Source organism: Pomacea canaliculata, linkage group LG5 (assembly GCF_003073045.1).
Source record: "Pomacea canaliculata isolate SZHN2017 linkage group LG5, ASM307304v1, whole genome shotgun sequence".
Classification (NCBI taxonomy): Eukaryota; Metazoa; Mollusca; class Gastropoda; order Architaenioglossa; family Ampullariidae; genus Pomacea; species Pomacea canaliculata.
Genome location: NC_037594.1, coordinates 20740109 through 20757000, shown reverse-complemented (window position 1 = coordinate 20757000; position 16892 = coordinate 20740109). Strand labels below are relative to the sequence as shown.

The 16892-nt window shown below is 42.6% G+C and overlaps 1 protein-coding gene across 4 annotated transcripts in view; it reads left to right on the top strand.

The window, feature by feature from the left end:
* The first annotated feature begins 3858 nt into the window (after nucleotides 1-3858).
* The window catches only part of LOC112563988 (polypeptide N-acetylgalactosaminyltransferase 5-like), a 110679-nt gene continuing 97645 nt past the window's right edge, over nucleotides 3859-16892 (top strand). For 2 of the 4 annotated variants that reach the window (XM_025238489.1, XM_025238486.1), the window contains exon 1: nucleotides 3859-4186. The gene's annotated coding sequence lies outside the window, so the exon portion shown is untranslated. Of the gene's footprint in view, nucleotides 4187-8032; nucleotides 8359-16892 lie in introns of those variants that run through there. The other 2 variants (XM_025238492.1, XM_025238487.1) reach the window with 1 other exon arrangement.

Sequence of the window (16892 nt, the reverse complement as noted above, 5' to 3'; positions counted from 1 at the left end):
CTGCTTTTTGAAATAGACACTACCCTAGCTAAAGACTCAAAATTTGTTTGCTTCTTCTTCTTTTCTTCCCCTTCCTTTCTACATCGGGAGTAGAGAGGCGTATTTGGACAGCAACAGGATTATGACAGTGATCGCGGTAATTACTTAGATGAAAGGCATCTTCAGAAGCATCGTGCCTATCACTGTCAAGAATGATTCGTCGAGACAGAACATTCGTTTTTAAAATGATATTTAATATTTGCTCGTTTGCAGCGGACTTTTTTCAGCATGGAGACTGCTTTGGCCTTTCCGTTAGATGAGCCATTCGATCTCGAGTGAAAGAAGAGGTTTGGCGTTTCTTTGCTTTGAATAGCAAGACGATTTTGAATGGCAAAACCTAATAGTTGCGACAATGGAATCGCGAAGAATGGGAGTAAATTACAGCAAGTATTCAGAACAATTTACGTTGATGTGCGGTAATGTCACGTAACACAGACCACATGAATATCTGTTGCCGCATTGAATCATGCTATATTAGTAAGGAAATAGAAATGTACTGTGTACTATATCCGCCGACGAGGAGTGAAAAGTAAGCAGCATTCCTGATGTTAGAAAAAAACAAACAATTTGGCAAAAATGTTAAAATACATTATATTTAAAGTTTTAAAAATCAGTATCTAAGTATCTCGTTTTAATTTTGTGTGTGTGGTTAAAAGTAACAAAAGGAAACAAGGATGTAAATGAAGATAAGTAGAAATAAGTCTCCTTTATGTATTTCGTTGTTAAAATTGAATATAAATGTTGATTTTAAAAGGTTCCCTCATGCACATAGAAGAACAACATCCACAGCAAAGACACGCGCGTACGTCTGTTAGTAAGATCACAGACGCATATATAATAATTATAAGAACAGAAAACGCGCTCGCACACGGATATAGACGCATAGACATATGGACAGGCACTCGCACACATTCATACACTCAAATACTCTCAAATACCCGCACACATACTCACATACTACATAACACACAAACATACGTAATCTCACGTACACTCACACTCTCACGCGCGCCTGCCAGTAGTAAGCAATAATACTTAGGTCAGCTTTGTTGATGACTGACCAACATCACAGCCATGATTTTGAGCAACTGATTAACGCAACATTAAGGACCACCAGAACAAGTACAGTCATTTCATGTATACGTACATACGATTTATAATGACAGCTACTCTGACCCTAACTCTTGAAGACCGCAGGCACTAAGTTTTTTTTTCTATGGGCCGTAGCAGCATCTCTAGAGGAGGCGTCGATAGGACACGCGCGATGTTGCGATGTTGCGGGCACTAAAAGCGTTGCGCAGTAAAGCATCCGCGCGAGGCTGACAGGCCGTGCGTTGCGGGCGATGAGGCGCGCAATGATAGCATCATGCGTGTACTGGCTGCCCGGGGTGAAGGAGGGACGGGGCGAGGGGAGGCTAAGAAATTTACATAAAAAGCACAGTTTTACGACGAGTGTGCCGTTTTGAACTGTAAGTTATTACTCTCAAGAGTCGCCGCTTCTTGTGTTAATTTTCATGGCGCTCCTCGTGCAAATGAAATAGACTGCGGCGAGATAATGTCAAATAAGACCGGCGTCTCTTGAAGCGAATAGGCGCAAAGTAGTTGAAAGAAAAAAAAAACGAAACAAACTAGAATACAAAAATGAACATGAAATGTTCATTTGGTAGACTATTGGAAAGGATTAGTGATAATGATAGGAAGAAGAAGATGATGATGATGATGATGATGATGATGAAAAATAAGATAGAGAAGCTGAAGCGAGAGACTTGTGAACAGAAGAGGGCAATGGCAACTGGAGCCGGCTAGGAAATCCCCCTCCCCCACACTTATTTATGTATTTGAAAAGAGTAAGGCAGGGACCGCCAAGGGCAGCGGAAATTGAGGACAGAAGATTGAGGCGAAGGTTGTGCCGATGGAGGCGACTGAAGGACTGCATGATGGATTGAGCTCAGGGGTGGGATAACGCCGCAGTCTGGGGAGGATTTCAGGAGGCGGTGTGCTGCTATCCGAGACGTCTCACCGTCATGTGAAAGAGTGAAGGAAAAAGACATTATGCAACTGAATATGGAAGGGTTGTGCGTACTAACACACAAACAAAGACCAGGCACGCGCATGCACAAACACAAACGCATGTATACATGCATACTGAAAAAATCAAGAATACTCATCAATCAGTATTGAATATGCTGTCCCATCACGTAGCTTTGACTATTTTGTTTATCATAATAATTGTCAAAAGAATAATAACTTATTAATTAACACTGACTTCCTGCTGCGCCCTGTTCTTCCTTTGTTCCATCTGTCCCCGCTGTATTTTCTAATTACCACGCCACTACAGTCCTGCCCCAGCCTTGCCAGAGATTAGCATATATCAAGCAGATATATTCAAGCAGCGGCTGATGATTCGGTAATCTACGATGATATAGTGGACATACCGGGTCGACAATAACTTGTGAATGATACGAGAAAGGCCGATTCAGAGAAAAAAAAAAGTATTTTCTATGCGCAGGAAGGGGGTTGGAAGTTTAGGGACGATGGGCAACATGTAGAAATTATCCGAGTTTAGGTTACGCAACGTTTTAATGAGAGGATGGAGGTGATTCAGGAGAATGGATTCAGAGGTCATAAGGAAGACTTTCTGTCGTCATTGATATTGTCTTCAGCCGAGGTCACATGACACCGCCCTCGTTTATACATATATACATACAAATGCGAACATATACACATACAAACATTCACTCGGTCATACAGATATACTATATATACACGCGCGTGGTTACACACGGACGTGTGTAAAATCCGTGTACTTCAGCACAAAAATCCACTCGCTCACTAAACTATGCACATACGCATGCATGCACGCTCACGTACATATGAGCAAGTTACCCAGATTTAATTAACTGTACCGGTACTGTATCACTGATGGTCATTTGATGCCATGAACATGAGCAATGACTTCCAGCCACATTAATTTCTATTACAGCAGTAACAATACAAGGCTGCACACACAGTTATTGAAGGTAATGACAACGAGATCTCATCTAAGAATGTGGCAATTAGTCTTTACTAACACACTTCTTTGAAAGCGTCCGCTGATTCTTCATAGCATTTCTCTTTTAGGGAGGACAGAAAGTCGAGTATATTATTTATAATTATGTATAACTGACTATGAAATTATTGACTATGAATTGACTATGAATTATTTATAATTATGTATAATTGACTACGAAAAGAAAATTTACGCGTGAGTCGACAGATACGAAAAGTGTTCAGTTTGTAATTAAGTTTTGTCCTCACCACCGATATCACTGGAAGTAACCGACACAGCTTATAAAATTCCTGCACATTAAGTTTATTTCTCTTTATTGACAACACTCGTATTCATACATAGTTCTGAAAGAAAAGTGGACAGGTGTAAGATTAAATTTAGACGAACATTAGCCAACCACAAAAATAAAAATAAAAAAATAGAAGAGAAAGATGCTCGGCAAATCCCAGGATCAATCGTACTTGAATCCCTGTGGGTTAAGTTCTTATTCCCGAGCTAGCAACACTCGCTAAATATTTAATTACCATTCCTTAAAAAAAAAAAGAAGTAGGTGTAAAAGAAATCTTAAACGAAGAAAACAAGAAACCTGTGTATGTCAGACGTGATAGTAGACAGCCATACCTCTTCTCATCCTCCCACCACTCCCCAATCATCCTCCCTTACCCTCCTTCCCCGACAATTTCCTTCCCTCTCTCACCCCCTGGCTCTGTGGTCGCCGAGCCGCTGAGCCGAGTCTTGGCAAGTCAAGGAAAGACAACTCGTGCGAGTGACGGCGGCAGGGCGGTAGGAGTGGCCGCTCGCTGCACTTCAATCCGCACAGTCCCAGGCCAGGGACCGAGTAAAGTCTCGTCGTACTTGTTGGAAGTAAGGTCTCATCGCACTTCTTGGTTCAAAAAAGTTTTACATCTTCCTGTGAACGCGTGCAGACCACGAGCAGACGTAGTTGAGACCAGCAGACGATTCTCTTATGGTGTGGGACTGGTGTTGAAAGTACAGACGAAGTGTGTGGTTCGTGTGTCCGAAGTATACAAGTCGACTGATATACTGGCTGACCTGACCGGACGGGTTTGTTACGGGTATGCTGCTATAGTCTCAACAGTAAGTGATACAGTTTTTAACTCTGTTGATTCGTGGCTAGTAAACTTTGTCTTAGTCTCCCTTATATTTTTGTTCAAACCGATGTTTATACACTTGTAGGATATTGTGTTACTAAGAAAATTAATGCCAAAATGTGTTTACAACCTGCACGTGTGTGTGGTTACAACAACAGTCACACCCATACACAACCAGGACACTGGCTTTTTGTCTGCTTTGGTGGTAAAGTAGTTAACCTATTTGTGTTGTGTTCGACTTACGAGAAAGCGAAGCCGCATAGCGGTAATAGTTGCTTTGATTATACAAGAGCGACAGCTGGTTTAACATTTCCCGTTAGTGTTATTATTACCGATGGAGTTAAACACAAGTATGATCAGCAGGTGGTTTAGCCGTATAAATATGAGGGTTTGTTACAATGGTTTCCAGGTTTTAGCTTATGTTGTGCTTGTTGATAATAGGTCAACTGATGTAACACATTTGCCAGCGACGCTGGCGAGAGAAACCCATCAATCGCACCTTGACATCAACGAGTCATGTACTTTTCTTTTTAGGTTTACTGAACTGGACTTGTGTATGTTGTGTTTTGTATCTACAGTCTCATTCAGCCCCAACCCGCAAACACACATTCCATGAATTCCAATCTACAAGTGTTTGCAAAGTCAGTCCTGCATTTCAGCAGAATTTGACAAGTATGTTTGATTCAGTATATTCCTCTTACAATGGGCACATGAGGATTTGCATGTATAATAATATTTATTATTTTATATTAATAAATTATTAGTAACATACAGAGGGCTAGAAAAAGCAACTAGTGAATGTATGTGGTAGATAATACTAATAATTAATACTAATGTAATATTTAATTAAACAGTTACTAATGTCCTGCATTTTCATTTTTGTCATTGCTTAGCTGAAGCAGATTAAATACTGCCCAAATTGTAAGTTAAATTTAAATATTTTCAAGGGTTACTTTACAAGCAAGACATATTGACCCCACATGCAAATGGCACCGTCCCATATTGTGGCTGTTCTTCACAGTATATTCCAAATCCCAACCCCCACTCTCACCTTTTATCCCATTACCATCCCTGTTGTCAGATGTATGTGGAAAGAAGATTGATGTATTTACAACTTCATCTTTACTGGTGTGATGACGTGGTAGGGATGAAAACATGCAAACATGAAAACTCTGCAGCTCACATTGACACATTAAATCACTTTCATCTGTTGCCACTGCTGTGTATTAACAGTGCAGAAATCTCAAATCAACAGTAATGATGCATAATGTATGCATCTGTGTATCTACTCATTTGTGTTTTGTATGTTTACATGCATTCATATGCTTACATATGGTTGTGTACAATGTATGCATAAATACATGCGTTTATGTGTGTGTGAGAGAGAGTTAACTGTTTCACAGAAGTGTGAACATTATGGTAAATACTGCCCACAGAAATGTATTTCATTTCATGGATGACTACAGAATCTTTTAAATATTAGCTGGTGCACAAGACTGTCTAGATTGAAAGTAATGATATAAAATATTTAGAACACTGAGCACAGTAAGAGTGAGATTAAAATTTAACAATTATAAACATGCAGATAGAGATCTATGTCATCCACTGTCTGATTTATCTGTTTTCTTGTCAGTCCTCTGGCTCAAAGATATAAAAGTCCAGCTATACACAGATGAGACAGATGTTTCTTATTTTACATCCTCTGTGATATTATTTAAAAAAAACCTTGCTTAGCATGAGCATTCATGTTTTATTATTAGCTGTTGTGATAGAGGCAGAAGCATAATTATCAAGATTTTTATTATTGTTCTTGTTAATTTAGCTTAGTCACCTGTTCTAACAGTGCATATTATAAACATTTTAAAATAAAGCTTCTAGTTATTGTTTTCTTTTTAAAATTAAAATAACATTATAGATAAGTTTGTCCCTCTACAGCATTTCTCTGGTCCTACTATGATACTAAGTGAATGTTTTTGTTGACATGCAATTTTATCCATAACATAGTTGTCTTCATCTTAATTTTTAAAGTAAAGCCATAACTGGTACTATAATGATCAGTGAGACTATTATTGTATTGAAGATTAGTTTGCCTAAGGGATAATTTTTTGTTCTTCATGATTTCTAATAACTGTAAAATCATGCTGTGGACAACTAGAAATAATTGGCAGACAAGGTAAAGAGAGGAATAAAGAAGTTACTGTTTTTCAAAAGTAATACTTTGAATTCTGGAGAATACAGGGAGCTATCCAACAAAAATGTACTCACACTTGAAATGACAACTTATAAAACAAGATTAACCATTCAGATTTAATAAAAAAAAATAGTAAAAAAAATTCACGCACTCTTAAAGTGACAATAAAGGGAATGAATTGTGTGTTTAAAGGGCATTTGAAGTGTGTGATTTACCTGATGGCTTTGTGATGGGTTAAAAACACTTGCATCATTGTGTTTGCATCCACACGTGTCAACTAGTAAGCATCTCTGCAGGGTTTGCCAGCATTAATTAACTTTTACTTTTTAAGTTGACGGGTTGACAGTAAAGATCCACAGTTTGATGTTATAATTGAGCAGTATACTATAGCATGCTTGTTTCCCATGTGCGCAAGTTAGGTTGCTAGGGGTGACATGTTTATTGAGGTTATTCTATTTTATTATGTTGATGATAAACTCCACAGTCTCAAGCTCAGTAAACAGCTTGTCCAACTTACTAATGGAAATAGGAAAAGTAAAAGAAGTAAATTTAGTTCAGCTTTTATAGTTTAACCACTTGGAGCCAGTAATGTTTTTAGCCACAGCTGCTGTTATGCTGTAGGTTGGAAAGAGTACCGCCACCCAGCATAGAGGCTCTGGTGTGGGATTGGGTGCCTGGAGACTTAACATGGATAGATGAAAGGGAGTAGTGAACAGTTTCCTGGTGAAAAGTAAGAAAGAGGAAGGATTTAAGTGCATGTTACTTTAGTGTCACGCTGGGTCAGAATGTGGTGTCATGTCGGTTCAGAATGTATCACATGTTGTTTCAGAACCACCACTCTTTCCTTGATCAGCTATTTAAGGCAGTATATGTGCAGAGGTAACGGGCTCAGTAGTCAAGCAATAGCTGATAACATCTGTGACTTTTCGTCCACTTTTTTTTTTTGAGCTTGAAAGTTGAAGACTATATTTAGAGGTACAGGTATGGCAAAGTTTACACGGGTGTGTGGTTGAGGAGAATAGCCAGGACTGTTTCACGGACACACGCCCCTCGAGCTACGGGTGTGTTGTGCTTGTACTTGTAAAACGACAGCGAGTGATACCCGGCTGTGTCGTTAAATCTCGACCTAACCGGATCCAGATAATAGGCCCCACTCAGACGTTAAAGACATACCCGAGTGCGAATGTTTCTTTTTCTAGATTCAACTCAGTGAGAGATGGTAATTTCCGAGTGAACTACTTTCTTCCCTCCATCCATATAAACACCACCAAGCATAGAAATAGCTTAACCCCCCTACCCCCCAGGCCCCAGGTTCAATAATTTACATGGATATGGTTAAGATGTCAGGAGTAAAGTCAGGGGGAGTTTTGAGGCTACATTGTTGTTGGGCTTAGACATTTATGGGCTTTTTGCATTATCAATTAAAAAACTGTCATATGTTCTGGCAGATCTTCACGTTTTCTATATAGTGTCTCGGTGCATCAGTTGAAAGTCGAACTAAAGGGTTTCTTTTCTTAAAACCGTATCCGTGACTCCCAAACCTTTTTATATACATTATTTTGGGATAGGGAAGGGCGACTGACTGTCACCTAACGGTTATTTCCCTGACTTTTTCATCGGTGACACAGACTACTGGACTGTTCTCAATCCTACGCCATGGCACGCCTAATCTACTCTTGCCGATCAGCTGCGCTCGCCTAAATACTGCTTTTGAAATCATTTTCCTTTTTTGTGAACGAACTTTGCGAAGCTGTCATTTGTGAACCGAGAGGTGGTTGATGTCTGCAGACATTTTCCATTATTCACGTCATTGGCGTGGAGGACGTAGCAGTCTCGTTGCTGGCGATGGCAAGAACGCAGTCGTCTTAACGTCACGTGGACTCCTCGCTAGGAAGGCAGTGGAGTGATGAACAGCTTGAACTGGATATTCATGATCGTACAAACCCCGGTAAAAACGAAGGGAGCAGGTACAGTCCTTTTTATTTATTTTTATTAAATAACAAATAAAATTAATGGGAAGGCCACGGCGGTGATAAGGACGATACATAACGACAGCGACCATAAGTTCATCGCTTATTGTTCATTCCGGCAGGTTATGAAATAGGTTCTTATCTCAGTATTTGGTGAAAGGGTGGTGGTGGTGGTGGTGGTGTGTGTAGGTGGTGGTGTGGGTGGCGGTGGTGTGTGCTGGTGGTGGTGGTGGTAGTGTATGTGTGGTGGTGGTGTGTGTGTGTGGTGGTGGCAATACAGTGGGCGTGGGGAAGCGGTGCGTGCTTGAACTCGACCTGTCCATTATCAGTATCTTCGAGATAAAGTCTTCGTGACAAGTTACACGAAAGCAGCACAGGGCCTTATTCAATCCGACACATCTTGAAAATGTTACCGTGACCAGTGTACACCAGACTCTGCTTTACAAGGTGTTAAACAACACATGTGCGATACAGACTGTCAACAGCTAAAATATTCAGTGCGTTTTATAGCCACTATTTGCATCAGGGATTAAAATGTGAACACAAAGAACAATGGTTTGACTTTCCCGATACAGTCCTTCCTTCACCAAAGTTATTTCCTCACTGCCTAGCAGTTGTGTTTGGATTTGTTATGACTACGTATTGTTTCTGTGACCTTTTTTGGCCAACCACTGGCGACAGACAGACGCTTCCCTAACGCCACCTCTCTCTCATCACAGGTGAGGGAAAAAAATGATTCTGCGTGTTTAACGAGCGTTGCGGAGAGCAGGGTTGAAGCAAGAAGAATGTTCTTGACCCATTTATACGCACGCCATATCGGCGTGACTCAGCCAGCGATGCCTGGGCAAGATACCATCTTGCAGTCCTGCGATGAGGAACGAGATTCTTGCACAGTCGTGCATCAAGGCAGTTTCGGCTTTTTTGATGTCTTGCGCGCGTCCCAACGGGTTGTGGAAGGAAGAAGTGTTTACTCTTCCCACCGAGTTGGCGGACGCGTTGTCATACCTTCTTTCAATTCGTCTTTTCATGCTGTCGTCTGTCTCAAACCCTAAACCTTAACCCCATCCTTAACTATAACTCTAAAGCTGTACACTTCTGGGTATCAACTGGAAAAAACTCCAGAATAAAGAAATAAGAATTAAAAAAAATATATAAAGACATATTGAACTGAAATAAAAATCGAACACGTGACATTGTCATGGAGACCGTTTTATCACTACACTCCAGAGGTTCTCAAGAGTTAATACTACAAAAGTGTAGTTCTCAGTCATGTGATGTGTGGCCATGTGCATACCTTGCAGCTGGTAAAATACTGGCGATGCATCGTTGTTTGACATTCTGTTCAACCTGTTCACCTAGATTGTCGACTGCAGCGACAGTTATTATGTGCTTTACCTGCACGGACAGTTTTTGTTTGTCGACAGCTTCATTGGTGGTGGAGCAAGGTAAAAATGCACTAACAGCCTCCATCGCTTCTTCTTAAAAACAGTCGCTGTCTGGCAGATCTTTGTGGATACTTTTTCTGGTTTTGAACTACTTTCAACGACTCGACCTTATAATCAATGAGACTGCTGTATGGGGGTGGTTGCGCCAACAGTTTGTCTTGCCGTCTGTACCCGTCTGTATGTGTACAGGCGTTTGTAGAGCATGACTTTCAACGAAATGTCACTAAGTCATTTTTGTTTTTCTTGTCGTGTGGTTGGGAGGCTGTCGTCTAGACCATTTTGAGGAATACATCTTTTCGGTCTCTGTTTTGAAGTATGCATCCACAGGTGGCTGCTACTCCTGCCCCAAACAGCAGCAGGATATCCATCACTGTTCACACCCCACCCTCACTGTTCATACCCCACCCTCACTGTTCACACCACCAACCCTCCATATCCCTCACCCTCTCTGTTAAATCCCCTTCCCCCTTGCCAGCGATCGTTTCTGCAACAGCAGTTCTTACAGCATTTGTCTGTGTGAAGATGAGTTTATTGAATTGCTTATTGACCTAAACCGGCTTAAAAAGTCACGACAGATGGGAAATTTTATTTGCCCGAAAGGATCCATGACCGCCAGGCAGCGTCTTGCATCTCTTACCGTCAAACTTACAGTTACTGGACGGGGAGGGTTGGTGTCTCGCTCCGTACGACCCGGCGAAAGGATCCGATGGCCAAACCTATCAGATAGACAGGGCCTCTCCAATTTCCAGTCTGGCTCCCGAATCAGCCAAACAAGAATCAATAAAAAGGTCTGACTGAGAAATCGATTTCTCAGTGCGGTAAAGAGCTGTCACTCAATGTTTTATTGGCGACTTGCAATGACTGTTGGCTTTAAGGTTCTCTTTGCCGGCTTCCTGATTCATCGGCGAATGATGACTTCATTGGCGCCCACTAGTGACGCCACGCCTAACAACTGTAGACCTTTCAACTTTACTCCCTTCTCCTACCCCACCCGCCATCTCTCTCTTTCTTGTGTGTGTGTGATCGACAAAAAAGTTTGGTACAAGACATTATGTAATTGTGTATGTTCGGCTGGTGTTTGCGGCTTAGAGAGAGTAATGAAGGTTTAAAGGGACGGCCTGTGCCAAAGTGTTTGAGAGGAAGTGTTGTCCCCTTTGCTCCTCATTTCCTGTCACGATCCGAGATGTCCAGGCTAAGCTTTTTGTTCATTTCTTGCTTCATGATCGATTGTGACAAAGACGTGACTTCTGCTAGTCCCTCCAATTTGCTGCTATTGACCTTTTTTGTCTGTGCCAAGTCCGAGAGGTTCTTTCTTGTGGCGACCATGAATGGGGAGAGAAGTTGTGAGTGTGGGGAGTGGTGGTAGATAATTTGGGCGCCACTGAACCACAACCATTATTCAGGAACACTTCCGCAGTCGCTGTTCTGTACTGGCGTGGATCGGGTGGGGAAAAGGAAGTGGACGAGATACTAAACGGAACGAAGGTGGGATGCTGAACTGTTGGCAATCCTCTGTGCACTGTAGTCCAGAGGGGAAGTGGGACCAGACATCAGTGTACCTTTTATGCTTGAATCACACCAGTCATCGTGAACAGCCAGATGCCTCATTCATTTCGTTGCCCCCTAAGAGACTATGTAAACACTGTGGAAGAAACTTGCAGGGTTTGGGTAAAAAAATTAACTTTGAGAGTTTGACTGCGTCTGCGAGGCCACAATGACCATAACGAGACGCATGAGATATTAAATTTCTTCTTCTATTCTCTTCCTAAAAAAATCCCTTTTAATTCTACATGCGTTTAAATCAAGGGACGCCTTAGTTTCCAGATGGTTCATATGATTTCATATCAGTTTCTTCCGGTCAAGTAGCTTTTAGCTTACAATGGTTTCCATAGTAAACTGTTTTTAACTGTTGTTGATTTGTCCTTATAGAATGCAACGTTCACAGAAAGGCTAGGAACTGTTTCTAGCAATAATGTAACTGCCTGTCACTGTAGGTACCACTCAGCAAAACAGGAATTTCCTGATTAGGAAGTGGCGACATCTCCAATTTGATATCTTTTTTCACATGTCCTGTTCGTTCGGAAGTAAACTTAGTATGAAAATCTTTGCATCTCTTTTATCATCCTTTCATCGTCTCCCTAGAGAGAGATTTCAGCAATCGGCTTCCCAGAAGTTATTACGAATGAGTTTTCGAGAGAAAAGAACAAACAATACGAATTTATATATATATATGTTGGTTGGGAGCAGCAATTTAAATATAATGGTTCTAATTCATCTTGCAATCGGCAGACCAGCACACAATTCAGACTGTAATAAAGAACTAAACGTTGGGGACGGCCCCAGCAATCATTAGACATGTCCAAAGAAAAAAAAAAAACCCATTCAGCATTGGAGTGACCGTGATGGCTGAGGTTGGCGTGCGGCTGATGGTGGTGTCAGGGATGAGTGGGTGGGGCATGTATGCCCCTGGTCGTCTGTCTCGTGCGTGTGGACGCGTCGTTTGGTCAAGTAGACGTTTATGACACCCTAGTTAAGGCCGTTGATTTGTGGCCCGACAACGGGTAATTGGAGAGGGGCTGGAACTAAGGTTGGTGATGTTACTGCAGGGAGGCGAGCGAACAACAAAAAGATAAGATAATACTTTATTAATCCCTAGAGGGCAATTCAGTAAAAAGAAAAAGAAGAAAACTAAGCAGAAGAAAACTTTATTGACTGATGTAATTTAATGGTTTACAAAGCCAGAGAGGAGGATAATCACAGTACCCGCATCATAACGGTCCCTCCTCGCATCCTCGCACTTTCACTCCTTCTTATTCACACTTTTCAGTAAACACAGTTCTTTCAGTGTCCAGTGATCGTTGATGACTAAGACTGCCGAGTTGTCAGACGACAACCATAAAGTTTCCGTCGTAATGGGGACATAACTGTGACTCGGTCCAGGGCCCGCCATCAACGTCTTAGAAGATGAGAGATGACTTCTTACTGCCTGCCCCTTCTGGTCCTTTGCCGACCAGCAGTTCTCGTCATTCGATACTTACCTTCCCCGTCGTAATGTGGACTTCCGGTCTCTGGAATAAACAACCCTACTTACTTAGTTTATTGTTCTACAATGTCTGGGATTTTATGTTCATTACACGTCCTCGCCTCCTCCGCAGTCCAGTTAACCGAGAAGGACGACGAACGGCAAAGAGGAAAAGAGAAGATTACTAGAGTTTATAGAGACCGCGTAGGTCCTGATTTTTGACTGAAGGGATTCGAAGTCTTTATTTCGTTCATTAAAAATCTGAAATAAAATAATCTGATGCAGTGAATCATCAATGTATAATATAGTGTTGTTATGACAGAGATTAAAAAAGTAGCAGAGCAAGGTAGCCACAGAGCGATCTGTAGAAAAAAAGAGGAATGCGTGTTGGAGGATGAAGGAGATGTGCGAGTGCGAGAGTGTGCGTGCCTGTGCGAGACAGAGAGACGATAACTTTCACCAGAAACATTTTATTCCACTCCTTTCTTAAAATACGTCCGTTGTAAGACCATTGTCTCCATGCAGGTTCGCGTTCATAAAACGGTCACATTTATTTTACGAGACCAGAAGGGTTACCAGTGGTTTCAACTCACAGAAGAGGAGAGTTAGACGAGAGCTAGACGAGAGCATATGTCTGTGCCGCAGCAATTCTCAATCCACAGTGGAGATGAGACTAAGCCTCGGAGCCAACCTCTCTCGTTCGACATCAGAGTAGGGCGCCGGGCGGAAGCTGTGAAGGACAAGCGGCTAATTTCAGGAGACGCCCATGATGGAGAAACTGAGACGTGCAGACGTAATAGTTCTTCTTGACGATAAGATGCGCGAATAACGAGGTCGCTGTGTGTGCACGGCTGTGCTCTGTAGTTGGTCTGAGAAAAATTGTCGGTACAATCAGGGCTGTGTTGACAACACATGCTCACACTCTAACGGGGGTTTAATAAACAGTAAAAAACATGAAAGAAGAGTTTGTGTGTGTGTGAGCGTGTCTTCCGGGGGAGGGGGTTAAAAGGGGGCGACTATAAATGAGGGCTTATCAGCAGGCAACGCGATAGCCGAGGGGGCGATGGGTAGGGTGCTGTGAGATCGTGTTAATTTGTCATTTAATCGCAATCTTCTTGGGGCGGCCGGTAGCGTAGTGTTTAAAACAACACTGCAGTGAGAGGTTGTCCGGTTCGAATCTCATTCCGGACACATGTTCGCAGACTTGGCTGTCAGAGGGATTTCTTCTCTCTTCCCTCATATTGTAAAGTCACTTCTTTGCTGTTAAATCAACCAATCAAGTTCTCCTCCCAATATTAACCGGAGCGTGCACTTTTTCTTGCTTTTTTCAACAAACATGCATTCCTCTCACACATTTTTTTTTTTTAGCTGTTTCCTATTATAGTTCATAGTTACAGTATCGCGCAGCCCACAGGAAATAATTGCCTTGGACTCGTTGCCGTCTATTGTTAACAGCTTTTGATAATAGTTTAAAGAGAATAAATTGCTTTCACCGTCCAGAATGAATAAAGAAATGCGGTGATGGCGTCGATTGCCTCGCAATGTGTTGTTGAAAAGTTTACCTACGCGTATACTGCATTAATTTATTGTCTCGATGTTTTCAAGTCTTATCTAGATATGATGGATTCGACAAGTCCAGGAACGTGTTATTGCGATGACAGTCCCGGACGTAGACGTGGTGACACGCGCGCCTTTATCAGTTTTATGGCTGTCGTAGTGATCGACCTCCTACAGGTGTTCCTGAAGAGAAATTGCCACTTAACCATCCCAGAAGCAGCATGGCTTTGTCACTTTGTAAGATAACAGGTGTGTAAAACGCCGTTGTTATGAGTTTACTTGTACTGAAAACAAATGAACATTGTAGATTAATAACGCTGGTAGACAATGTTGTCACCATTCAATTTCCTTCTCTCCACACACACAAACACAGATACAGTCGTTATGATAAAATAAGTTAGAAGACCTGGTTTTTCTGTACTCATCACTTAGCCAGCCTCCCATTACCCCCAACAATATCAAACAAGACTCGAGTCGGGATGTCGTGCTTTCTCGCGGTTAAAACCCTGCTTACACAGCCGCTAACACAACAGCCATGAAAGGGAATAAAAATAAACTCTGCCATAAGAATTACCCTGGCGCGCTGGCGCCGTCTGTCGCTTCCTTCCTCAGGGACTGGTGTGGCTAATGGCGGTGACTGCCCCGCTGTCACAGACAATACCGGACAAGCCCGAGTCTCGGTGCACAACCACGACCCGACATACGCCAGAGTAGAGACCAACCACGACTGTAGCGGCCGGGCAGGCTGTCCTTCCCCTCCCCTCCTGTGTCCTCCCTGTCTACCCTTGCCCTCCCACCCTTCTCTAACCCTATCGCACCACCACCACCCGTCGAGGCTTCCCCGGGATTAAAACGCGATGGACGACAGCACGCATGTTTGTCCTTCAGACATGCATCCGGCCGTGGGACGAGGGTTTTACACAACGGCCTCGACAGTTTGCCAATATTAAATTTCTTTTAACTCTTGACACGTATTAACCAACCAAGCAATCAAGGAAGGTAATTGAGACAAAAGTTTTCGCACAATTAAAGTTAACGAATGACCTGGAAGACTCATTTGTAAACTTCCGGTTGCGGCTGGTCAGTAACGACTGTACGTTTACATCCCAAGATTCACTTGGTAAAGCAGGCGCCCTGCTGCTGCAGCAGCTGCTGGCCTCACCCACCTCATTCATTCCTTTCAATTCCTCGCCATATTGTCTCTCTCACTCTTTCCTCTCTGCGACCTCTTTCTAGAAGTCACGGTCGTTGTTTGCGTACAATTTGTCTTGCAATGAAAGACAAACATTTTCCATGTATTTAAAGATTTAAAAATTAATGTTTTTCTTTCTGTGTTTGCACGCGCTACAGCCGGTGAGAGCCGCTCGGCATGAAGCAGGAACGAGCGACTGATTTCTCAAATATTGGTTTCCGACACATGACAATCTTGCCAGCCGACAGAATCCACAAGCTCTCGCTGTCGGACGCCATTCTTTTTCTCAAACGTGGCTGTGAGAGTCAACACCGCTGACAGGCCGAGTGTGTGGGTAGGTGGGTGGTTAGGGAGGTGATATTGATTGACCACCAGTGTGCGGTAGATCTACCCGTTAGAGAACGCTGCGAGGTTTTTCTTGAATTATTTGTTTACATCGTTATCGGGTAACCCAGGCGCTACAATGGTCATCCCCGGATGAAGTTGACTTCTGCGCACTGACTGCACGTGGAGGGTCGCTGTGGCTTGTTACTCATTCAAGGACTGGGAGCCATTTCCCTCGAGAGAGATTCGCCATGCCACAGCTGTACTTATGATAATAATGATGATGATGATGATGATGATGATGATGATGATGTCATATCACCATTCCCGTTGAGTAGGGGGAAATCTCTCTCCTCACTTCCGCCTTGCCTTTCGCAGTTTCTCTTCCATCTTCCTGGGTTTCTTGTTTGCATTGAGAAGTTATTTCAGGGATTTAGGCGCAACCATTTTTTTTGGACTCCGAAATTGATGCATGAATGACCATGAATCGCTAGGTCAGGTTTGAATGGAGAAATGATGGTCGTGACCTTTCTTTTATGCTTCAGAATGAAACGTTGCTAAACGGCAAAAAAAGTGTTCCCATCCCCAAGTGTTCCCTCGATGCGGAGGTTTTTAGCCACCTTAAAGAGGAGTTCATGTAGGTCGCAGAATGACGGGTAACAATGTGGAAACATTCTCATTGTACCCGTCCTTTGCCAACGAGAACGAAAGAAAGTTTGAAGGTACAAAATCGCCATTTCGGTGCCAAAACGACACACAGATACCCCCTTAGTATTTGTAGTTCTGGAGGCTTAGCTATAAGGCATAAAGTAACAAGGTGAGCTGTGGACTGGAAGCGCTGAGGTCAGATAATCTAGAGATCCTCGTCTTGCGTAGGGGTGCACACCTTTGGCGACAAAGGGTTTATTAGGGCGTGCAGTCTCCCCTCAGTACCTACATTCAGAACAAGCCCTCTCTACCCAAAGCTGTGCCTACCTTCGAGGCTTGTAGC